This window comes from Ahaetulla prasina, chromosome 4 (genome assembly GCF_028640845.1).
Source record: "Ahaetulla prasina isolate Xishuangbanna chromosome 4, ASM2864084v1, whole genome shotgun sequence".
In the NCBI taxonomy this organism is placed as follows: Eukaryota; Metazoa; Chordata; class Lepidosauria; order Squamata; family Colubridae; genus Ahaetulla; species Ahaetulla prasina.
The window spans coordinates 29550542-29576213 of NC_080542.1; the positions used below are offsets into that span (position 1 = coordinate 29550542).

Genomic DNA, 25672 nt, shown 5'->3' on the forward strand with positions numbered 1-25672 from the left:
CACCTCTATAATTGTTTGGTTCGGTTCTGCAACCCAACAAGAAAGACACAGACTTCAGAGGATAATTAGAACTGCAGAAAAAATAATTGCTACCAACCTGCCTTCCATTGAGGACCTGTATATTGCACAAATCAAGAAGAGGGCCGTGAAAATATTTACAGATCCCTCACATACAGGACATAAACTGTTTCAACTCCTATCTTCAAAACGACACTATAGAGCACTGCACACCAGAACAACTAGACACAAGAACAGGTTTTTCCCGAAGGCCATCACTCTGCTAAACAATTAATTACCTCAACACTGTCAAACTATTTACTAAATCTGCACTACTATTAATCTTCTCATCATTCCCATCACCAATCTCTTTCCACTTATGACTGTATGACTTTAACTTTGTTGCTGGCAATCCTTATGATTTATATTGATATATTGATCATCAATTATGTTGTAAATGTTGTACCTTGATGAACGTATCTTTTCTTTTATGTACACTGAGAGCATATGCACCAAGATAAATTCCTTGTGTGTCCAATCACACTTGGCCAATAAAAAATTCTATTCTATTCTATTCTATTCTATTCTAATTTCATACCATCTCAAGGCTTATAGAAAAAGTCATTCAGCTTTCTGGAAGACCCAGGTTTAGGGACTCCTAATTCTCATGGAAGGATATCCCAAAGAATGAGGATGCCACTGAGAGACTTGATGCTTACATGTTTCTACATGAATGGAAAAAATGGATTGGATATATTTAAAAGAGATATCAGACTAAGAGTTATCAGACTGCCTTTGAATGATTAGGATGCATTATTTTTGATTGTTTTGTGGGAGGTTAGGAATTGATGAGAATTGTAGGATTATAATTTAGTTAGGAAGGAAAATTTTTTAGTATATGTTTGTTTTATTTTTACTATACCTTGTGTTTGTTCTGGGAAGTCGGGGGGTGTGTGAAGGGAGGGGGAAGGGGGGAAAGGGGGGAGGGGGGGAAAGGAAAAAAATTGTAAAACTTTTTCAATAAAAAAAAGAATAAATCAATTATTTTTTTAAAAAAAATAACTAGAATAATTTTTTTCTCAAATTCCAGATTGGAACCTTAAATAGACTCATCATCTCTTAGTAGGTCACTTTTTCCATTTTAATAAATGAAGACTAACTTTACAAGGCTTTGCTCCTGAACAGAAAACTCACCAAAACATTTATAATTAAAATTAAATTTGGGATTAGAAGGGCGATACATTTATTGAATACAATGACAGTTCATTTCAGGTGATATTAGTGATGTCTTATCTATCATTCATAGAATAACTGGTTAATACTTCAGATATGTTTTTTAGTGTTGAAGTTCTAATATTAACCTGTTACTACACTTTTTTCTTTTTTAAAAAAATCCCATCATTCCAAAAATGATGTAGAGCTAGGCATTTTCATACTTTCCTATGAAAATATTTGGAAAGTTTGTTAGCTTGTGTTTCTCTGTGTGTGTGTGTGTTTTCAAATTAAATCTTAATTATTTCAGTAGCATGAATCAAATCAATAGGTCCTCAAATTCCAATTTGCAAACTTAAAAAGAATCATGGCCTCTTAATATCCCAGATTTTTAGTTAAATGAGGGATAATTTGACTGGCTTTTACTCCTACAATGAAAACTCACCCAACCATTTTCATGTCTTCAAATTTACTGATGAATTTACTAGAGCTTTAAACAAATGCTTCTAAATAGAGAAATGATTATAGGAAAGTTTGGTTCATATTTTTTCAACTTTTTCTCTTAATGAGTTGCTCCCGATTGTTTAGCTGTGGTTTACAAATAATTATGTAACATTTGGGGAAATATATGCAGACAAGCAATCCTGCACTGGAGGCCAAAATGGAGAAAACTTCCACAGCCACCATGTATTTGCCTTTGGTGCTCAGATAGGATGGAACAAAAGAGATCCACACACTGCAGAAGATCAGCATGCTGAAGGTGAGACATTTGGCCTCATTGAAACTGCTGGGGAGATTCCTGGAGAAAAACGCTACTGTGAAACTTGCAGTTGCCAAAAAGCCCATGTAGCCCAGGACACAGTAGAACATGGTAGATGAGCCTTCACTGCATTGCAATATGATTTCCTCTATTTCTGAATGTTTGTCAACGTCAGGAAAAGGAGGAAATGTGATTAGCCATACTGTACAGGTGCCAACTTGAATCAGGGAACAGGTAAGAACAATGGATGTGGCCAGACCTCTTCCCACCCAGTTCCTCATCCTGGATCCTGGCTTGGTGGCCATGAAAGCCAGAACCACAGTGATGGTTTTTGCCAGCACAGAAGACACAGCCACTGAGAAGATGATGCCAAAGCTAATTTGTCGGAGGAGACATATTATATTGCCTGGTGCAATGAGGAACTGCAGTGAGCAAAGGAAACAGAGTAGAATGGAGATAAGTAGAACATAGGTGAGATTTCGGTTATTGGCCTTGACGATGGGAGTTTGATGATATTTCAGAAATGTTGCCAGAACCAGAATTGTGCAGGCAGAAAAGAAAAGTGCCAGAATCACTAGACTGATTCCCACTGGTTCCTCATACGATAAGAATGATACTCTTTTGGGAAGACATAAATCTTGATCCTTATTTGGATATTGACCATCTGGGCATTTGGAACAGTCATCCATATCTGAAAGTTAAATTTAAATATATATGTATTAAATATATATACATGCATGCATGTGTATTTTCAAATTTCTATTTGAATTCTGAAATTATTCTATGAATATTATTATGTCACAGGTCTTTGATTCAGAATAGAATAACAGAATAATATAAGAGAGTTGGAAGGGACTTTGTAGGTCTTCTAGTCCAACCACCTGCCCAGGTAGGAAACCCTACATCACTTCCAACATCTTTTTAAAAATTTCCCATGTTGGAGCATTCACAACTTCTGGAGGCAAGTTGTTCCACTGATTAATTGTTCCAACTGTCAGGAAATTTCTCCTTAGTTCTAAGTTGCTTCTCTCCTTGATTAGTTTTCACCCATTGCTACTTCTTCTACCCTCAGGTACTTTGGAGAATAGTTTGACTCTATCTTCTTTGTGGCAACCCCTTAGACATTGGAACGTTGCTATCATGTCTCCCTTAGTCCTTCTTTTCATTAAACTAAACTTCTTGTTTTATCACACAGGGCTAGCTTAATGTAGTTGTAATGGGGGTTTTACTATAGTTTTAGTCTGTTTTGGCCTGATCGAATTAGCTTCTTAAAATGCTTCTTAATTTTTATGATATTTGTTTTTATTTGGCTGTAAACCACCCTGAGTCCTTTGGGAGAAGGGTGTATATAAAGAAAATAAAATAAAATAATAAATAAATAAATAAATAAATAAATAATAAACATCCCCAGTTCCTGCAACCATCCTTCATATGTTTTTGCCTCCAGTCCCCTAATCTTCTTTGTTGGTCTTCTCTGCATTCTTTCTAGAATCTCAAAATCTTTTTTTACATCGTGACGACCAAAACTGAATGAGTATTCCAAGTGTGGCCTTACCAAGGCATTATAAAGTGGTATTAACACTCCACATGATCTTGATTCTATCCTTCTGTTTATGCAGCCCAGAACTGTGCTGGCTTTTTTGGCAGCTGCTGCACACTGCTGGCTCATATCTAAATGGTTGTCCACTAGGACTCCAAGATCCCTCTCACAGTTACTACTGTTGAGCAAGGTACCACATATACTGTACTTGTGCATTTTGTTTTTCTAGCCTAAATGCAGAACCTTACTTTTTTCACTGTTGAATTTCATTCTGTTAGATAGCGCCCAATGTTCAAGTCTGTCAAGATCTTTCTGTAACTTGAACCTATCTTCTGGAGTATTGGTTATTCCTGCCAGCTTGGTGTCATATGCAAATTTGATGAGTTCCCCATCTATCCCCTCATCTAAGCCATTGATGAAGATGTTGAAGAGTACTGGGCCTAAAACAGAGCCTTGGGGTACTCCACTGTATACTTCCCTCCATGTGGCTGTAGTTCCATTGAGGACTACACGTTGAATGTGGTTTATCAGCCAGTTACAAATCCATCTGGTGGTGATGCTGTCCAACCCACATTTTTGTACTTTATCTAGTAGTAGGTTATGGTCTACTTTATCAAATGCTTTACTGAAGTCCAAGTAAATTATATCGACTATATTCCTCTGGTCCACTAATTGCTTTTCTTAATAGCAAGATTGGCACTGACATTGTTAATCTGACTTTTTAGTGTTTGGGTTTTAATGGTTTCTATTTAGTATTTTTAATTACTTACTGTTCAGTTTTGTGCATTTATCTATATTTCTCTGGTTTAAGAGTTGCACTGTGTTTTCTAGGGAATGCACTTATCAACAGTTTTTCATCTATTCTTTGGCACAAGAAATTTGAACTTTTAATATTTGAACTTTTAATAGGCCACCCAACCAAACAGAGAAAGTAGAGGAACTTTTTGCTAGTCAGCTAACTAAGGTATGTAGGAAGCACATCACATTAGTAATGTGGGATTTTAACTACCCTGACATCAACTGGGAGACAAACTCTGCACCAAGTGGAAAATCCAACAGGTTCCTAACAAACCTAGCAGACAACTTTGTTTCCCAAAAAGTAGAGAAGGGAACAAGGGGAGCAGATTTAATTCTCACTAACAGAGATGAAATGATAGAAGATGTTGAAGCTATAGGAAATTTGGGGCAAGTAATCACACAATATTGGCATTCAACATTATGCAAATACAAGTAGTAGAACAAAGTCAAACTAGAGTCTTGGACTTTAAGAGAGCTAATTTCAATAAACTCAGAGAGAGCTTGAGAAGGATTCCATGGATGAGAATCCTCAAGGGGAAACCAACTCAGGAAGCTTGGGAGATTTTGAAAAGTGAGATTATAAAAGCGCAGCCTAGCACAATACCAATGGAGAAGAAAAATAATAGATCTCAAAAGAAACCAGCATGGATGAATAAAGAACTGTCTGACAAATTGAAAGACAAAAAGGACAAGTATAAAAAGTGGAAAGAGGGACAAATAACTAAGGCAGAATATCAGCAAATAGCCCGAGCTTGTAAAGATAAAGTGAGGAAAGCTAAGGCTAACAATGAAGTAAAAAATAACAAAAAAAGCTTCTTCCAACATGTTAGAAACAAGAAAAAAGTCAAGGAAACAATTGGCCCATTGCTGGGAGAAAGTGGCAAGAAGGTGGCAAGCAACAGGGAGAAAGCAGATCTACTTAACTCATTTTTTGCATCTGTCTTTACACAAAAGGAAAAACAATCCAATCTATCAAGAACAGCACCACAAAAAACAGATTAGGAACACAAGTTAAAATGGGGGGGGGAAAGGTAAGTGAACATCTGTCTACCCTCGACGAGTTCAAATCACCAGGACCAGATGGATTACACCTCAAGGTTCTGAAGGAACTGGCAGACGAAATCTCAGAACCACTGAACTATATCTTTCAAAGATCCTGGAGCACAGGGGAGCTGCCAGAGGACTGGAAAAGAGCTGATGTAGTTCCCATCTTCAAAAAAGGAAAAAACAAAACAGATCCAGGAAACTACAGACCTCTCAGCCTAACCTCAATACCAGGGAAGATTTTGGAAAAGATAATCAAACAACGAATCACCGAACACTTAGAAGCAAACAAAGTAATAACCAAAAGCCAACATGGGCTTGTCAAAAACAGATCATGCCAGACTAATCTTATTGCATTCTTTGACAAAATGACAAAATTAGTGGACCAGAGGAATGCTGTTGATATAATTTACTTGGACTTCAGTAAAGCATTTGATAAAGTAGACCATAACCTTCTACTAGATAAAGTAGAAAAATGTGAGTTAGACAGCACCACCACCAGATGGATTCATAACTGGCTGACCAACCGCACTCAACGGGTAGTCCTCAATGGAACCACATCCACATGGAAGGAAGTATGCAGTGGAGTACTCCAAGGCTCTGTTTTAGGCCCAGTATTCTTCAACATCTTCATCAATGACTTGTACGAGAGGATAGATGGAGAACTCATCAAATTTGCAGATGACACCAAGCTGGCAGGAATAGCCAACACTCCAGAAGATAGGTTCAAGATAAGGACCCAGATTGTTGGGGGGGCAATAAGTTGACTTTGTAAAAATATACAAATAGAATGAGACTATTGCCTTATACACTGTAAGCCGCCCTGAATCTTCGGAGAAGGGCGGGATATAAATGTAAAAAAAAAAAAAAAAAAGAAGGATCTTGACAGACTAGAACATTGGGCGCTATCTAACAAAATGAAATTCAACAGTGAAAAAAGTAAGGTTCTACATTTAGGCAAAAACCCCCCGAAATGCACAGGTACCATATATGTGGTACCTTGCTCAATAGTAGTAACTGTGAGAGGGATCTTGGAGTCCTAGTGGACAACCATTTAGATATGAGCCAGCAGTGTGCAGCAGCTGCCAAAAAAACCAACACAGTTCTGGGCTGCATAAACAGAGGGATAGGATCAAGATCACGTGAATTGTTAATACCACTTTATAATGCCTTGGTAAGGCCACACTTGGAATATTGCATTCAGTTTTGGTTGCCACAATGTAAAAAAGATGTTGAAACTCTAGAAAGAGTGCAGAGAAGAGCAACAAAGATGATTAGGGGACTGGAGCTAAAACATATGAACAACAGTTGCAAGAACTCGGTATGCCTAATTTAATGAAAAGAAGGACTAGGGGAGACATGATAGCAGTGTTCCAATATCTCAGGGGTTGCCACAAAGAAGAGGGAGTCAAACTATTCTCCAAAGCACCTGAGGGTAGAACAAGAAGCAATGGGTGGAAACTAATCAAGGAGAGATGCAACTTAGAACTAAGAATAGAATAGAATAGAATAGAATAGAATAGAATAGAATAGAATAGAATAGAATAGAATAGAATAGAATAGAATTTTATTGGCCAAGTGTGATTGGACACACAAGGAATTTGTCTTGGTGCATATGCTCTCAGTGTACATAAAAGAAAAGATACGTTCATCAAGGTACAACATTTACAACACAATTGATGATCAATATATCAATATAAATCATAAGGATTGCCAGCAACAAGTTATAGTCATACAATCATAAGTGGAAAGAGATTGGTGATGGGAACTATGAAACGATTAATAGTAGTGCAGATTCAGTAAATAGTCTGACAGTGTTGAGGGAATTATTTGTTTAGCAGAGTGATGGCCTTCGAGAAAAAACTGTTCTTGTGTCTAGTTGTTCTGGTGTGCAGTGCTCTATAGCATCGTTTTGAGGGTAGGAGTTGAAACAGTTTATGTCCAGGATGCGAGGGATCTGCAAATATTTTCACGGCCCTCTTCTTGATTCGTGCAGTATACAGGTCCTCAATGGAAGGCAAGTTGGTAGCAATTATTTTTTCTGCAGTTCTAATTATCCTCTGACGTCTGTGTTTTCTTGTTGGGTTGCAGAACCGAACCAGACAGTTATAGAGGTGCAAATGACAGACTCAATAATTCCTCTGTAGAATTGGATCAGCAGCTCCTTGGGCAGTTTGAGCTTACTGAGTTGGTGCAGAAAGAACATTAAGGAGAAATTTCCTGACAGTTAGAACAATTAATAAGTGGAAAAACTTGCCTGCAGAAGTTGTAAATGCTCCAACACTGGAATTTTTTAAGAAAATGTTGGATAACGATTTGTCTGAAGTGGTGTAGGGTTTCCTGACTGGGCAGGGGGTTGGACTAGAAGACCTCCAAGGTCCCTTCCAATTCTGTTGTTATTATTATTAATATTATTATATTATTTTAATCAATTATATTATTTGCTTGATTTTTTGTTGTTGTTGTTAAACAACAGCCAATTTTAAATTCTTAATTGTTTATTTGAGGTTTTTCAATTGGAAAAGGAATCCTTCTTTTGGGGAGAGCACAATATTCTAAGAGATGTGAAAATTCAACTACAACAGCTACAGCTCAGCTTCCTGTGGAATCATAACAGAACTTGATTCATGAAGCTTCTTGCCTCTCTGGGTGGACATTTTCTCTTTGGGACATCGATGACACTCATAACAGCAAAATGGCTTTCCCTCTTGCTTTCTTTTAAAATATCCAGGGAGACAGCTCTCAGTACACATTGAAGTGGGTAGCATCTATCCAATAAGTGAAATAAAAAGTAAAATGTTAGCATTCACTCAGGTACTTGGTGACATTTTAATATTTGGCAATTAATGAAAGCTAATTCCATCTTTGCTTCTTTTTCTTTATCATCATCAGGAGCATCAATCAGCATCAGCAGCATCAAAAAAAATCTTCATTCTTAGTTTTATTTTACCGATTACATAAATATTTTAGGCTCAAAGCATGTCTCAGTGCTGAATTTAATTATATGATACTTAGTTTAATTGAAGTCCTCTTTCTGGACATGTAATCTCTCACAGTGGAGATATTTGGACATAAACCATTGTGCCATGTCTGTCGAAAAACAAATATCTGCACAATATCTCATATTAATCAGTAGATCAGAAGGGTGGTGAATTGGGCTTGTTTTGCATCCTGTCAACTGTCCCAATATGTTAGTTAGCAAAAGAAACTCCTGAAACATTTTTTTTAATTTCCAAGAATATACTTTACTGAAAAGCCATATGGGTACAGAAGTTCTAACATTTCATGCATGAAAAGCATAAGAAAAGTTTTCCTTTCCCTCCCTGGATTTCTTTTGTCCACTAATCGGTTGCACTGAGTTGTTTTGAGAATGACCTGTCTACCTTGGACATTCTCAGAATTGACGACCTTTGGGTAGAACTGTCTCACTTGCATTCCAGAGTTTCCCTCCCAAACCACCCACACATTCAAATGCCTTCCCTTCCCCCCTCCCATTATTGTTGTCTGTTTGTGAGCAGGCTGCATAGTGAATCAACCATGACACATCCACAAGCCCTGGGCACCTTGCAAGTCATTGAATCAACCACAATTTTTCTGTATATCAAAGTATTCTAATGTGATGCCATCTGTCCAACAGATAAAGCTTGGCCAACGTTGGGTCATGAAACAGGATAATGATCCCAAGTACACTAGCAAATCTATAATAGAATGGCTGAAAAAGAAAAGAATCAACATGTTGCAATGGCTCAGTCTAGACTTTGATCTGATTGAAATGCTGTGGTAGGACCTTGAGTGAGCTGTGCATAAAGAAATGCCTACAAATCTCAATGAACTAAACCAATGTTGTAAAGAAAAATGGAGCCAAAATTCCTCCACAATGATGACAGAGACAGATAAAATCATATAGAAAACAATTACTTCAAGTTATTGCTTCTAAAGGTGGTTCCACATGCTTTTGAATCATAAGGTATAGTTACTTTCTCACACATGTCTTCTACATTTTGACTTTATTTTGTAAAATAAATGATGACATGGTATAATATGTTATGTGTTGTTATTCATTTGAGGTTTTATTTATCTACCATACTTTTAAGAACTGTTAAGGACCAGATGATTTTTTACTATGTCTTGATATATAAAATCATAGAACTCAAAGAGGGTGTATTTACTTTTACATGTGACCTAGAAGTTTTTCACAATGGACTTATATGGAGGTTTCTATACAAGTCCAACACTAAGAGATTTTACATTAACTGGAAAGAGGAAATCTTGAGTCAGTGGGTCCAATAGATCCCAGGAAAAATATCAGAGCTCTCTATCCAAAAGAGTATAAAGGAAAAAGAAGCTAAAATACTGTGTAGAAACTCAAACTCTCAGGCCACTGGTAGAGAACCTAAATTTGATGAAGACATATGCCATCCATAATGTTGAGAAAGGATTTTTTTTATTTTAATACATACCTACAGTACATACATACAACTTTATCTCTACTGTATAATTTGCACTTTATAATTTGTATTTTAAGCAACCTAAATCATAAACATTCCCAGGCCACAATTTTATACTCAAAATTATTCTCTATCCCATCTCTCAACACATAACGTAATCCAAGAAAATGCTTTAGCTTCATTCTCCTCTGAAGCCACTGAAGCCACTGCTGCTCCTTCATCAGGAGCTATTGCTGAGACAAGCTTTTCAAGAGAGACTGAGTGCAAAAAAGGGAAGAAAATATTTTTTTTCTTCTGTATACAGAATCTATTATTTCAAATTCAAATTATTTCAAATATAATATTTTGATAGTTGATAGTTGTTTAGCAAATGCTCTGTCTCATGTAATTCCAGTCCACCACCTACCTTCTTGATAAACAGAATGGAATTTCAGAGTGAAATTTCAATAAGAAATACAATAATTATTCTAAAAATGCTAGATAAAATACCAGAATAATAAAATATATAAAGAGCCTTGCAGCCACAAGATCTGATTAGCTGCAACAAAGTTGGAATTGATTATTAATTATGAATTTACTTTAGGGATTGGATTATATCAAATCTCCTCCTTTAAGCTTAATACAGTACTTCAATACATATCTTTGCACTCAACCATGTATGCGTAAGTTCAGAAGTAAAATATAATAAGTTTTTAAAAAGTTACAGAATAATTTGTCATTCTATATAAACTTCAATCAGGTACAATGTACTAATACATATATATATAAAGTTACCCTTCCCATTAAAGCAGTGGATCTCAGCATGGACTACATGGCCACACTGGAATCAATGCATATCTCTAGGGCACCAGAGTAAGCTTATGAGGTGAGCACCCAGATGTAATGACCAGGATGGGTGTTATATGCGTTGTTCCCATATAATACCCATCCTGCGCGGCCTGCACTGGCTGCTGGTAGCCTTCCGGGTGCAATTCAAGGTGCTGGTTACCACCTTTAAAGTGCTCCATGGTTTAGGTATTTGCGAGACTGCCTTCTGCCACCGATTGCCTCCCAACGACCTGTGCGCTCCCACAGAGCGGGCCTCCTCAGGGTGCCATTGACCAAACAATGTAGGTTGGCGGCCCCCAAGGGGAGGGCCTTCTCTGTGACGGCACCAGCCCTATGGAACGAGCTTCCTCCAGGATTACGCCAACTCCCCGACCTCCGGGCCTTCAAACGTGAACTGAAGACCTTATTATTTCACCGAGTGGGACTAGCCTAAGACATATTTTAGCGAAATTTTAATGGGTTTTAATTGGTCTTTGACCGTTTTAGTAATTTGGCCAGTAAATATTTGTTTTTAATTGTTTTTAAATATTGTTATTTATTATATTTATATTGTATTGGTGTGGGTATTTTAATTTTGGCTGTAAGCCGCCCTGAGTCCTCCAGGAGATGGTGCGGTATAGAAATGTAATTATAAATAAATAAATAAAAAGTAATTGCCAGATGCACAACCAATTGTCATGTCATTCTCTGTTTCTAATTTCAACACCATAAATATTGAACATTATTACTATTTGTAATAAATATCTGTCAGCTAAAATGACTCTGGGTTGATTCACAGAAATAAATTAGGCTCGGAAAGAACCATGAGCAAAATAAAAAATAAAAAATTGGGAATAATAAGACATTTATTATCCATACATTATTTGGAATCATGTATGAATAATGAATGTATTAGAATAATGTATGAATAAATACTTTACATCTCCAATACTTTTAAATTTTACTGCAACATATGCATTGAAACTCAATAATAATTTGTGTAATGGGTTAGATACTACTGGTTTTAAGAAATGTGCAGTTCTTATACTGTTTATAATTCTTCCCAGTTCTAAGGTAAAGGTTCCCCTTGCACATATGTGCTAGTCATTCTCGACTCTAGGGGGCAGTGCTCATCTCTGTTTCAAAGCCAGAAATATTCAAAGATGTCTCTGTGGTCAGGTGGCCGGCATGACTAAATGGTGAAGGAGCACAGAACGCTGTTACCTTCCCACAAAAGGTGGTCCCTATTTTTCTACTTGCATTTTTTACATGTTTTCAAACTGCTAGGTTAGCAGAAGGTGGGACAAGTAATGGTAGCTCAGCCCATTATCTGGCACTATCCATTTCAAGTGAAATAATAAGTCTTTTTTTTCCTTTCTCTGTTCTAAGATATAGAGATATCATTCAGATACAGATAATCCTTATTTACTGACCACTTTTTCAGTGCCTGATTAAAGTTACATTGTTGCTGAAAAAATAGATTTATGGCTAAGTTTGTGGCTGTTGCAGTGTCTGCAGGGTCATATAGTCAGCACTTGTGACTTCAAGCTGGCTTCTGACAAGTAAAGTTAATAAGGAAATATAGCAGGAAGTCTCATGTTGTGGCCATGCAACATCCTGCTTAATGACCAAAAGTGATTTGCTAATGATGGCAGCTGGATCTGATGCTGTAAGTCAGTGAAATCAAGTGATGTTTCACTTTATTCTCTTCACAATAAAGTTGCCAGTTTCAATTATGGTTTGTAAGCGAGGATTACATATATCATTTAATCATTCAAAGAAAACCACCTATATTCAAAACTCACTTGATTGAAAGTGCTGGGCCAAGTGATGTCTTCCTCACGAATGGTGAACATTTGGTCCTTAGCAGCCCAAGGATCCAGCTTCCCAACTTTCACTCGATGAATTGATTGATTGGGGAATGTGACCCAGTTCTCAATATCCAGTCCTGTAACAAATTCTCCATTCTCATGGAAAGAAATTTCATTCCCAATGCTGTTATTAAATGCAATTCTTTTCAGAAAGAAGTGAAGCTGAATTGAGAAATAATTCAATATATTTGCGAAAAGAAAAAACAGAAAGAGTTATCATAGTTAAGATACAGAATTATAGCTCAAAACAATTTACACATTAAGAAAGGACTTGTCAAACCAAAGCTTGTAGTTATACTATTATTGCCTCAAGGATGCACTGTTATTATAGTTACATGCTGGTGGAGCTCTTGAGTAGGAAGTTATAATTCTCCAAGAGGGCACCAGGAGACACAGCAGATGTCAGAGCAAACTGGTTGGTAATGTTCCTTGGTATGTTTATTTTGAATAGAGTATTTTAACTAGAGCTGGATTGGGAAGTGATTGCTGTCCCTGTAAGCAAAAATTCTCTTGGCACAAGAGAATAGGTCCCTAGAGGCTATTATATATAGCTGTCATAGCGGTCATTCTGGAGCCAGAAGTACAGTTGAATTCAGCTGGGTGGTCACTTGCAAGGACATCATTTAATATATGGAGGTTTAGCCAAATGACTATTTGAGCCAAATGACTATTTGAGCAAAGTATTGATTGCTGATCTTTTGAAGAATAAGTGAAGAGGAATTCTTCAACCTTGGTGTTGGGAAGGGGACATCTGTGTTGTGTATAGAGGGTGTGGTCACTGTAGTCCAATGTGGCATTGAAGTCCCCTCACAGAAGTACAAATATGTTGGAATACAAATATATTGGAATAGTATAAGGACAGCAGCATAAGTTTCCAGTTCATTCCATAATCATCTGATCTGGGGTTTCTGCTTTATTGGGGACATATAAACATTTATTACTAACAGAAAATAGTGACTGAATTGATTAACATAGTTATGACATATGATCTGAATGGGGGTATTGTTGTGGCATACAGAATAGTGGAGACCAAGACCCCAGTCTGCTTTTTACTCTTTTTACTCTTCAGTGCTATGAGAAATAAATGGAATTCATTAAGTAGCAGTTCATCCGCAGTTCATGTTTCCTGGATCAATGTGATATCATGGTAAGGAAGTCAGTAAAACAGAGATCTCTTGCAAATGCAAACCAAATGTCCAAAGGATGACTTTATTTTTTATTTATTTTATTTATTTATTTGTTGAGTACGTATTAGATAATATATATAAGTATAACTATAAATTGAATACATAAAATGAATACAATTAAAAGGAACATTAGGACAGGGAAGGTAGGCACACTGGTGCTCTTATACACGCCCCTTACAGACCTCTTAGGAATGGGATGAGGTCAACAGTAGCCAGTCTAAGGTTAAAATTTTGGGGTTTGGGGATGAAACCACAGTCAGGTAGTGCATTCCAGGCATTGACCACTCTGTGGCTGAAGTCATATTTTCTGCAATCGAGTTTGGTGTGGTTTACCTTAAGTTTGTATCTATTGTGTGCTCATGTATTGTTGTGGATTTGGATGTCAAGCAGTTGCCTTTCAAACCAGGGGCTGGGAATTTTTGCAGAGATGGTAGCTACCCATAATTAGGATGTCTGTAATTACATCTCACTAAATGGGGAGGAAGGTAGAGTATCAGGCTATTATTAGTAACCAAAGAAAGACAGTAGAGTGGAGCAGAGTGGATAGATATGTAGCAGCCATTTATCTAATTTGCAGTTTATTAGGTGACTGAGCAGCACTGGATACTTGGCCTCTATAAGAGAATCAAAAGGAAGTCTTGGGACTTTTCCTACATAGTAATCCCTAGTAATCTACTTAACAACAACAGAGTTGGAAGGGACCATGGAGGCCTTCTAGACCAACCCCCTGCCCAGGCAGGAAACCCTACACCATCTCAGACAGATGGTTATCCAACATTTTCTTAAAAATTTCCAGTGTTGGAGCATTCACAACTTCTGCAGGCAAGTCGTTACACTTATTAATTGTTCTAACCATCAGGAAATTTCTCCTTAGTTCTAAGTTGCTTCTTTCCTTGATCAGTTTCCACCCATTGCTTCTTGTTCTACCCTCAGGTGCTTGTCATGGAATGTTAATGGCTTGAATTCAGCTCAGAAAAGAAGGAAAATATTTCACTACTTGAAACAATTTAAAAATGATGTGATTTGTTTGCAAGAGACACATATAAAATTATCAGACCAAAAATATTTAATTAATTCAAAATTGGGTAACCATTTTGTTGCATCAGCTTTGGAAAAGAAGCATGGAATTGTTGTATATATCAGGAAGGATTTACCAGCTAAGCTAATTGAGGCAGATATTCAAGGAAGATTTATTGCTATTGAACTGGTGATAGATGCAAAAAAGACTTTGTTGATAGGTATTTATGCACCTAATCAGCAACAAGAAAAGTTTTACAAAATGTTACATGAGAGGTTGACCCTCTGGGATTATAGTTCGTTTATTTTATTAGGAGACTGGAATGGAGTAATTGATACAAGAAGGGATAAGAGAACCTCCTCCAAGAAGATACCTATACATGCAAAATTACCAAAATCCTTTTTTGAAATGATGGAAGACTTTGAGTTTAGAGATATATGGAGGTTACGGAATCCAGATGAGAGAGATTTTACTTTTTTCTGATAGGCATCAATCTTTTCACGCATTGATTTTATTTTAATTTGTAATGACTTGCTTTCTAGAGTGAAGAAAGCGAAGATATTTCCGAGGTGTTTAACTGACCATAGCCCAGTATGGATGGAATTATTACAAGGGAAAAAAGGTGGTAGAACATGGAGGTTGAATGAAAATCTGTTTAGATATGAGGATAATGTAACTTATTGTAAGAAACAGTTAAAAGAATTTTTTGATTTTAATATGTACAAAGGGACACCTATAGGAACTGTGTGGGAAGCGAGCAAAGTGTTTATTAGAGGATATTGATTTATTTGGACAACAGGCAAAGGAATAATAAACAAAGGCAGCGAGATATTTGGAAGAAGAAATTCAAAGGAAGCAACAGTTATTAACTCAAAACCCACAAGATCATAAACTTAAAGAGGCTATAAAAATATTACAGAGTCAATTTAATATGTTAATGGCAGACCAGGTGGCAACGAATATACAATATGCTAAACATAATACCTTTTGTAATGCAAATAAACCTGGGAGATGGTTGGCATATAATTTAAGGAAGAAACAGAAAGCACGTGTCATACAAAAAATAGAATATAAAGGTAAAGAGATATACCAACAGGATAAAATTAAAAGGCATTCTCAGAATTTTATACTGCACTATATGCAAAAGACAAAATATTGGATAGGGACATTTATGATTATTTGAAAGATTATAAGGTGAATATTCTAACATTAGAACAGAGGAGGAGCTGAACCGGCCGATAGCTACTGGAGAAATAGTGGAGGCAATTAAACAATTAAAATGGGAAAACCCTGGTACAGATGGTCTTACAGCAACTTATTATAAAAACACAGGATGAAATATTAGGCCCACTTAAAGAATTATTTAATCAGATACAATTAGGAGTGGGAATACCCCGTCATGGAAAACATCTTTTATTTCACTGATACGAAAGAGGAGCAAGACTGCTCTAAACCTGGTAACTATAGGCCGATTTCACTTTTAAATAATGATTATAAGATTTTGTAAAAATAATAGCAAATAGATTAATGTTAGTTTTACAACAAAGAATTCATACTGATCAATCTGGTTTTATAAAAGGGAGGCAGATGAGGAATAATGTTAGACAGATTATTAATATATTGGAATATTTGGAAAGAAGAATACTTCAGCGGCACTTATTTTTTGGATGCAGAGAAAGCCTTTGATCGATTGCATTGGGATTTTTATTTAAATTAATAGAAAATGCAATTTGGAGACTGTTTTATTAGAATAATTAAAGCGATTTATGGAGGGCAAACAGCACAGATTATAGTAAATGGTAGTTTGACAGAAGTTATTAAGATTGCGAAAGGAACAAGACAGGGATGTCCCTTATCACCATTATTGTTTGTTTTGACTCTGGAACCATTATTAGATAAAATACGAGAATTAATGAAAATAGAGGAATTAAGATTAGACAATATGAGTACAAAGTTAGAGCTTTTGCAGATGATGTAGTGGTTACGTTAACGAATCCTATAAATTCAAGTAGATTTTGTTGGAAGTAATTGATAAATATGGAAAGGTATCAGGATTTAAAATAAATCAGAATAAAACAAAAGTGATAATTAAAAATATGTCTATACAACAGAAACAAAAACTAGAGGAAATGACAGGATTTGAGGTAGTAAAAAAGGTTAAATATTTAGGGGTCTATATTAGCTCATCGAACAAGAAACTTTATAAGAATAATTATGACTTGCTATGGCAAAAAGTTCAGAATGATATGAGTGGCTGGAAGAAATTGCAGTTATCCCTATTGGGAAGGATTGCGGCTATTAAAATGAATGTGTTACCTAGATTTTTGTTTCTGTTCCAGATGATACCTATAATTAAAAAGGATAAAAATTTGGAAGATTGGCAGAGTGGGATTAATAAATTTATATGGCAGGGTAAAAGGCGAGGTTAAAATGAAAATAATACAGGATTCACGGGAAAGAGGTGGTTTAAGAATGCCTAACTTTAAACTATATTATGAAGCAGTAACCCTTTCAGTAATAAGTGACTGGTTTAACTTAACAGAGGAAAGAATTTTGAATATAGAAGGTTATGACTTGTTATATGGATGGCATGCGTACTTATTTTATGGAAAAAGTGGATAGGGCTTTTAAGAATCATGTGTTGAGAAGTGCTCTTTTGGTCTGGAATAAATATTCCTATAAATTAGATTACAAGATTCCTATATGGGCGAGCCCTAGACATGCAATAGAGAATATAAATATAGAACAGAAACAGGAAATGATTACATATAAAGAACTTTTGTATGCTGAAGGAGGTAGATTGCAATTAAAATCATTACAGGTATTAAATGAAGAAGGAGGAATTATACTTGGTTTCAATATGGGCAAATAAGTGCTAGATGGAAAGAAGATCAAAAATTGGTATAATGCAAAGGAGGAAAATTTAATAAAGCAAATTAGAAATCAGACCCAGGAGCATATAAAGAGATTGTATAATGTGTTGCTTGAAATAGATTCGGAAAAGGATTTGGTAAAGGATTGTATGATAAAATGGGCACAGAATATTCAGGAACCAATAATGTTGGAAACATGGGAGAAAATCTGGGTTAGAAATGTTAAGTTTACACAAGCACAGAATTTAAGGGAAAATTTTTATAAGATGTTTTATAGATGGCATTTAGATCCCAAAAAATTATCATGTATGTATCCTAATATCCAAGCGAAATGTTGGAGGTGTGATTGTGATGATGCTACATATTTTCATATTTGGTGGACTTGCAAGAAAATTAAGGTCTTTTGGATAAGAATTTGGTGGATTATTCAAAATGTATTGAAGAAGAAGATAAAGTTCCTGCCACAATTTTTCCTTTTGGGAATTATAATGGATTGTACAGGGATTGAGACTAAATTGATTTTGAACTTAATAACAGCAGCAAGACTGTTGATTGGACAATACTGGAAGAAAGAAGAGATACCTACAATAGAAGAATGGATATTGAAAGTTATTAATTTTTTTTTTATTTTTTTTTTACATTTATACCCCGCCCTTCTCCGAAGACTCAGGGCGGCTTACAATGTATAGGGCAATTTGGCTGAGATGGCTAAAATCTCAGCGTTTTTAAAAGACAATACGCAGGAAAGATATTTAATTGAATGGAAAAAATGGATTGAATAATTAGAAAGTTATTTTATGTAATGGGGAGGGGGTTGGGAGACGAAAAGCTTTGGATGTGGTTATTTGGATTGGACTTTACCTTGTGATTGACCCGGGAAGCCGGGGGGTGGGGGAGGGAGGGGGGTGTTTTGTTTTTTTTTGGGAGGGAGGGGGAAAAAAGGGGGGAAAATGTTTTTGTTTTTTTAAAATTCTTTCAATAAAAAAAAAACAAAAAAAAACAGAGTTGGAAGGGACCATGGAGGCCTTCTAGACCAACCCCCTGCCCAGGCAGGAAACCCTACACCATCTCAGACAGATGGTTATCCAACATTTTCTTAAAAATTTCCAGTGTTGGAGCATTCACAACTTCTGCAGGCAAGTCGTTACACTTATTAATTGTTCTAACCATCAGGAAATTTCTCCTTAGTTCTAAGTTGCTTCTTTCCTTGATCAGTTTCCACCCATTGCTTCTTGTTCTACCCTCAGGTGCTTTGGAGAACAGCCTGACTTTCTCTTCTTTGTGGCAGCCCCTAAGATATTGGAACACTGCTATCATGTTTCCCCTACTCCTTCTTTTTATTAAACTAGACATACCCAGTTCCTGCAACCGTTCTTCATAGGTTCTAGCCTCCAGTCCCCTAATCATCATCCCCTAATCATCTCTTCTATTTAACTCTGAGATTGTACTAAGGGCACTGTAAATGTTTATCCATAAGTACTGATGAGGCTTTTTTTTTGCTATCTTTGCCCATCACAGGGAGAAGCAGCATAAGCAAAAGCTAAACTTCAGGTAGCTGCAGCCTATCAGAGGGGAGTTAGAGAACAGGTAAGTTTGGAAGACCAAAGCAGGAAGACCAAAGCAAGATTAGCAATCCCACAAGAAAAAGGGATAAAGAGAAAACACACAAGAATTTCCTAACTTTCTATTTGCACCTCGCTGACCCTTCTGATTTGCAATTCACATCTCATTTCCAACATATTTGACTCCTGAAAAAATTACCTGCCATGGCTGTACATCCTGAAGATTAGGTTTCCTGATACTTAACATTCTTTTATGTAGTTGTTCAGTCGCTTGTATGGCATGTAAAGCATGTGCTGCAGCATACACTGCATTGTATATGCTGTAACTGGGACTGGACATCCTCATTTCAAAAAAAGCCCCAGGAAGGCTCTCCAGTTTCTCCTTCCCAGTGCAGATACCCTCAGTTTCCACGTTTGCAGATTGGTCTGGAAATTCACAGCCAAATGCTTGTTCCCACATATCTTTTATGAAGCCATCTTGATGAGAGAATAAGAAATGCTTTCTTGCCTGGAGAAAATGCTGGAATCCTTCAACTTCATTTGAAGAAGCTGCGAAGGACAGTGCACCATGGAGGACTTGGATGTCCCAGTTCTTCTGATAAAAGTATGATGCAAGAGTCATTTGGGAAGCAATGATCCACACCTTGCCTTTTGGCTGTATAGAAACCATTTCCATTTCAGGTAGATATAACAACCACCTCAAATGTAAAACATACTTATCATTGATTATTACAACATTAGCTTTGTTGTTAGTAAAAAGATGAAATGTCTCCACAAACCATTTCAGTCCCTCATCCACATTATTGAAATAAATTGTCCTGAGCTGCTCTAAGAAAGCAATACATATACCATGAAGAGGTAACCATGAAAAAATCAGTTGTTCAAATTTTGCTCCACCATATCCTTTCACAAGTATCCCAACCCAGGTCCACTTAAAGTGCAGAAGTAGCTGAAGAATCCCCCTGAAATGGAAGTCTTCATCTGGAACCATGTGGTAATAGAAGGGGATTTCAGTTTTACCATGCATGCTTGGAGGAGGGCCGTATAGAAACTATAGAAAAAAAAACAGGAAAATGATTGACAAAAGCAATATGTATCGTTTGCAAATGTAGAATTCTAAAATGTCTCAGAATATGCTCTCACGATATTTATGTGCATGAAATATTTATGACACAAGGTAGTATATGACTGTTGTACCAACTGTAGAGTTATATGACTACGATTTTTCATCCTCTTTCTACTTAATTTACTTAACTTCATTCTCTTTCTACTTAACCTACATATTCCTGCTGATTCTAAATGAATAGGAATAATTTTGTCTATGAAAGTGATTGAAAGTGAACCAGAGAGCATTTGTAAAGTCCTTGTTCTGCAGATAGATGAAAAATGATGAAAATCGATGAAAAATATATCCAACCTTTGTTCTGAAATATATCTCAGTGTATGATTTCAGATTCTTCCCTTGCATAAGCTATTCTGTGGTTATGAATCTTGTGTTTGACACCAACATAAAGTACACTTATGATCCCTCTTTTCTTTTTATAGACAGTATGCTTCCTATTTAAGAATGCCTTTTCTCAGTTTATTGAAGAATTTTAATTGCATCATTGAATATTTTCTTAGGAAATGCCATCTATCAGAATGAAATATAATTTTTTGTATACTATCTCCATTAAAAAATCTGCTTTTATAAAGACCTTGACATTTAAAATGTAGCTTTGACTACTTCATTCTTTAACTAGTTAGCTATATATTGTCAAATATTTTAGCTTCCACAATCCCAACTGATTCTGAGCAACATACAACACAGAATAAAAATAATAGAATACTATATATGGTAATAAGGAAAGGAAGGATAGGTAGAAGGAAGGAAGAAAAAGAAAAGAAAAGAGGAAGGGAGGGAGGGAGGGAGGGAGGGAGGGAGGGAGGGAGGGAGGGAGAGAGAGTGATAAAGTAGTTATGGAGAAGATGAAATGTGGGAAGAACTTATGGATACCCACTCTCTGCTAAAAGAGCTCACTGTGTAACTTTAGATCCCTCAATCTCTCTCTCAGCCTAACCTACCACAACTGTTAATTGTGGAAAAGAAAAGCACTTGTACGACATTTCAACATCTGAATGGAAGACAACATATAAATCTAATAAAGAAATGCAATATAAATAAATAAAATCAAGAAAGTTTATATTATTTATTGATCATCATAATATCCTTACATGGGAAGACCACAGAAATCTAAACTTTTGCCCATTAGGGTATTTATTAATGGTTAATTTTTTAAACTTAGCTAATATATCAAATTCTGAAAATTAATCCACATTGCTTTATGCTTCAATAAATACATTTTCTTAAATATACTTTATAGATACGTTCATATGAAGTTAAAATATCTTAATGCATTACAATTCCTGCTACCTGAAAATACAGAGCAAAGTGTGAAGATCTTATCATTAAGAAATTTTACCTGTGGAACCTTATAAATGCTTAAAATATCTTCCATATCAAAAGAAATTGCAGGATCAAAAGTTCCAACAACTGATACAAGGTTGTTCAGAATGCCACATTTGTAGTTGGGAATGAATTGGTTCTGATTGAAGAGAACCTCCATTGTGGCATGGTATGTGTACTCTCCACCATAAGTATCATATATTCTGAAGCCCAGGGTGATGTTAGGTAAGAGGTGGAGATCTTCATTGATCTTCTTCACAGCAAATATCAAGCTCAAAACATGCTGATAATACTTGATCAGAACTCTGCAATGGAAATTAGATTCTACATCAAATGAAATTCTGTATCTAAAAATAGCAGTGAAAGGTATAAAAGCAAGAGAAGACTACTATGAAACACTGTTTAGAAATAGGAAATATTTATATATTATATGTTGTGTGTCTGTCAGATTGTGTAAAATAAATTTTTTTTTAAAAAAAGAAAGATCAGTAAACAAAAATAAAAAAATAAAATAAAAATGGCAGTATAATTGAGTTCCATAAGAAATGTTAATTGATTAATTCAGTTTTCAGTGGAATCATTGCTAGCATTTCTTAAAAGTGCTTGTTAAACAATTTTCATTATATAAAAGTTATAGGTCTTTTTATTAACTTAATAAGCAATTCAAAAATCCCCAAATCCCAAAATATGCCAAAGTCAGTTTAATTTTAAGCAAGACTTAAAGTTTTTCTATTTTCTATTTTAAAATAGAAAAATGTGGGTTAGACAGCATCACCACCAGATGGATTCATAACTGGCTGACCAACCACACTCAACGTGTAGTCCTCAATGGAACTATACCCACATGGAGGGAAGTATGCAGTGGGGTACCCCAAGGATCTGTTTTAGGCCCAGTACTCTTCAACATCTTTATCAATAACTTGGACAAGGGGATAGATGGGGAACTCATCAAACTTGCAGATGACACCAAGCTGGCAGGAATAGCCAACACTCCAGAAGATAGGCTCAAGATATAGAAAGATCTTGACAGACTTGAACATTGGGCACTAACAAAATGAAATTCAAAAGTGAAAAAAGTAAGGTTCTACATTTAGGCAAAAAAAACCAAAATGCACAGGTACCATATATGTGGTACCTTGGTCAATAGTAGTAACTGTGAGAGGGATCTTGGAGTCCTAGTGGACAACCATTTAGATATGAGCCAGCAGTGTGCAGCAGCTGCCAAAAAAGCTAACACAGTTCTGGGCTGCATAGACAGAGGGGTAGAATCAAGATCACGTGAAGTGTTAGTGCCACTTTATAATGCCTTGGTAAGGCCACACTTTGAATACTGCATTCAGTTTTGGTCGCCACGATGTAAAAAAGATATTGAGACTCTAGAAAGAGTGCAGAGAAGAGCAACAAAGATGATTAGGGGACTGGAGACTAAAAACATATGAAGAACGATTGCAGGAACTCGATATGTCTAGTTTAATGAAAAGAAGGCTAGGGGAGACATGATAGCAGTGTTCCAATATCTCAGGGGCTGCCACGAAGAAGTGGGAGTCAAGCTATTCTCCAAAGCACCTGAAGGCAGGACAAGAAGAATGGGTGGAAACTAATCAAGGAGAAGCAACTTAGAACTAAGGAGAAATTTCCTGACAGTTAGAACAATCAATAAATGGAACAACTTGCCTCCAGAAGTTGTGAATGCTCCAACACTGGACATTTTTAAGAAAATGTTGGATAACGATTTGTCTGAAATGGTGTAAGGTTTCCTGCCTGGGCAGGCGGTTGGACTAGAAGACCTCCAAGGTCCCTTCCAACTCTGTTATTATGTTATGTTATGTTATGTTATTTTAAGAATAGTAGCAAAACGTAGCATTAATGCTTTCATTATTTTAGCTATAATAATAATAATAATAATAATAATAATAATAATAATAATAATAATAATAATAATAATAATAATAATAATAATAATAATAACTACAACAACAACAATATAAGAATTTCTCATAAGAATTTAATTTATTACTAAAACCAATCTTTTTAAATAAAATTTAAAAAATAGAATGAGCCTTTGACTAATTAAATCATCCTGAAGACATGTATTTCTTTTTTCCCTACTCCAAAAAGTTTCAGCATATTGTATTAATACAGAGACATCTCTGTTTATTGCTGCTTTATTTATTGAGACAAAGTATACTGTGTTTTTGACTTAATAGTATTGTTCATATGGTTAAATACAACTTTCTTTTCCTTGAGAAGCAGTTTTAGAAGCTGACACTTTAATTCCCAATATTGTACAGTATAGGATCTCAGAATAACAAAGGACTAAATAGTTATTTTTATTTTTTCCTTTGCTCTAAAGGAACATTATTGGTTTTCTGAAGAAAGCATGATAAAACATATAAATTGAAAAATATTATTTCAGTTTTATAATTATATTTTAAAATTTAGAATAGAATAGAATAGAATTCTATATTGGCCAAGTGTGATTAGATACACAAGGAATTTGTCTTTGGTGCATATGCTCTCAGTATACATAAAAATACAAGATACATTAGTCAAGAATCATAAGCTACAACATTTAATGATAGTCATAGGGTACAAATAAGCAATCAAATCATACTAGAAAACAATTTATATGTGCAATATTGGAATAAATTATGACTCACAGGATAAATTTTAAAAATATTTTTGTCTAGTTGATGCAATTCTACCAGTAAAGAAAATAATAATATCTTACTGTGGTTCACCAACATCAAAATGCTTGGGAACTTCCTCAAAGTTTTCTACATTTCTGCTTATAAAGACAAAAGTTGTAATGCCACCAACGATGAAGTCACCTGCTTGAAAATATTTGTGAAAAATTGGGATGGGGTCTTGAATTCTGCATATCATTGGTTGGGCATTACTAGATACATGTGGTAATAATAGGAGAAAAATCAATATCATCATGACTTAGCTGACAAGCTTTCTATTATTCGATGTAATGCTTATGAGTATCCAAGACTGAAATAAATACTCTCTGCTCCTCATAAAACTTCCATTTCGTTCTAAACTTTAAAATAAAATAGCATTCTGATACGTCACTTCTATAATAATCTTACCTGGTCATGAAGTCTAAGATCAAGTTTTTTCAAAACATATGAAGGGTTTAAACTGTCCATCAGCAATTAGTGCTCATTGAGTAAACATGAACTGTTCATAAGAGTTTTGAGAAGCAGCCAAGTTAATAATAATCTTTTTGATAATTGTAAAGGAAGGGGGGAAGACAAATGCAACCTTTAATTTTCCATTTTTCTGTGGAACTAAGGATATGTTTCTCAATTCTGAACACAGAATTAGCAATTCAAGGAACAACAAGGCTGAAAAGAGATAATCATCATTAAATATTGAAGGACATATTTTTGAGATGAACAGTGAGGCGTAGAAATGAGTCTGTGCTTGATCTTAAAGCCAGACCAAACTTGTAACTTTCACCTTCATATTAAAAATACTTTTTTTTTACCTTGAGGGTGACTTCACAGAGTAGTAGCAATTGCTGGTGTTATTTTATTTCTATAGCAGACTAACTAAATATTTCAGGACTGCTTACAGGATAACCTTGAAATCTTAAGAACATGAGTAGTAATCTGAAGAGCCTCCCGTTTTAAAAAAAAGAGTGCAACTGGCACACCATATGGAGCCCTTCCCTCCCTTTGGCCACAGGTGCCATCTACTCTTTAAGCAGGAGTTGTGAATCCAAGATGACCCCTTGTTTCAGGGGTGAAATACTCCCAGTTCGGACCGGCTCGCCTGATCTGGTAGCAATGGTGGCTGGTGGTTCGGAGGACCAGTAGCAAAAATCCCTGGCCCTGCCCCCTGCCTCTGCTGAGCTGCACCATCAGCAGAGGTTTTTTTTTTTTTTACTTTTAAAGCAGTTTTTCTTCAGCCAAAAATATGCCTTTAAAAGTTAAAAAAAAAAAGCCTTTGAGGATCCCGCGGCTTAGCTGAAATTAGCAGAACCCTTTAAACTCTTTTTTTTTGAAAAAAAAGTTTTAAAAGGCTCCTCTGTCAATCCTAGCTGAGTTCCTCATCAGCAGAACCTTAAAAAACATGTTTCCTACAAGCTCTTCAGCCGA

The 25672-nt window shown here is 35.8% G+C and overlaps 1 pseudogene; it reads right to left on the reverse strand.

The window, feature by feature from the left end:
* Positions 1 to 1731: 1731 nt before the first annotated feature.
* Positions 1732 to 24449, reverse strand: LOC131198124 (vomeronasal type-2 receptor 26-like; annotated as a pseudogene).
* Between the last annotated feature and the right edge of the window lie 1223 nt (positions 24450 to 25672).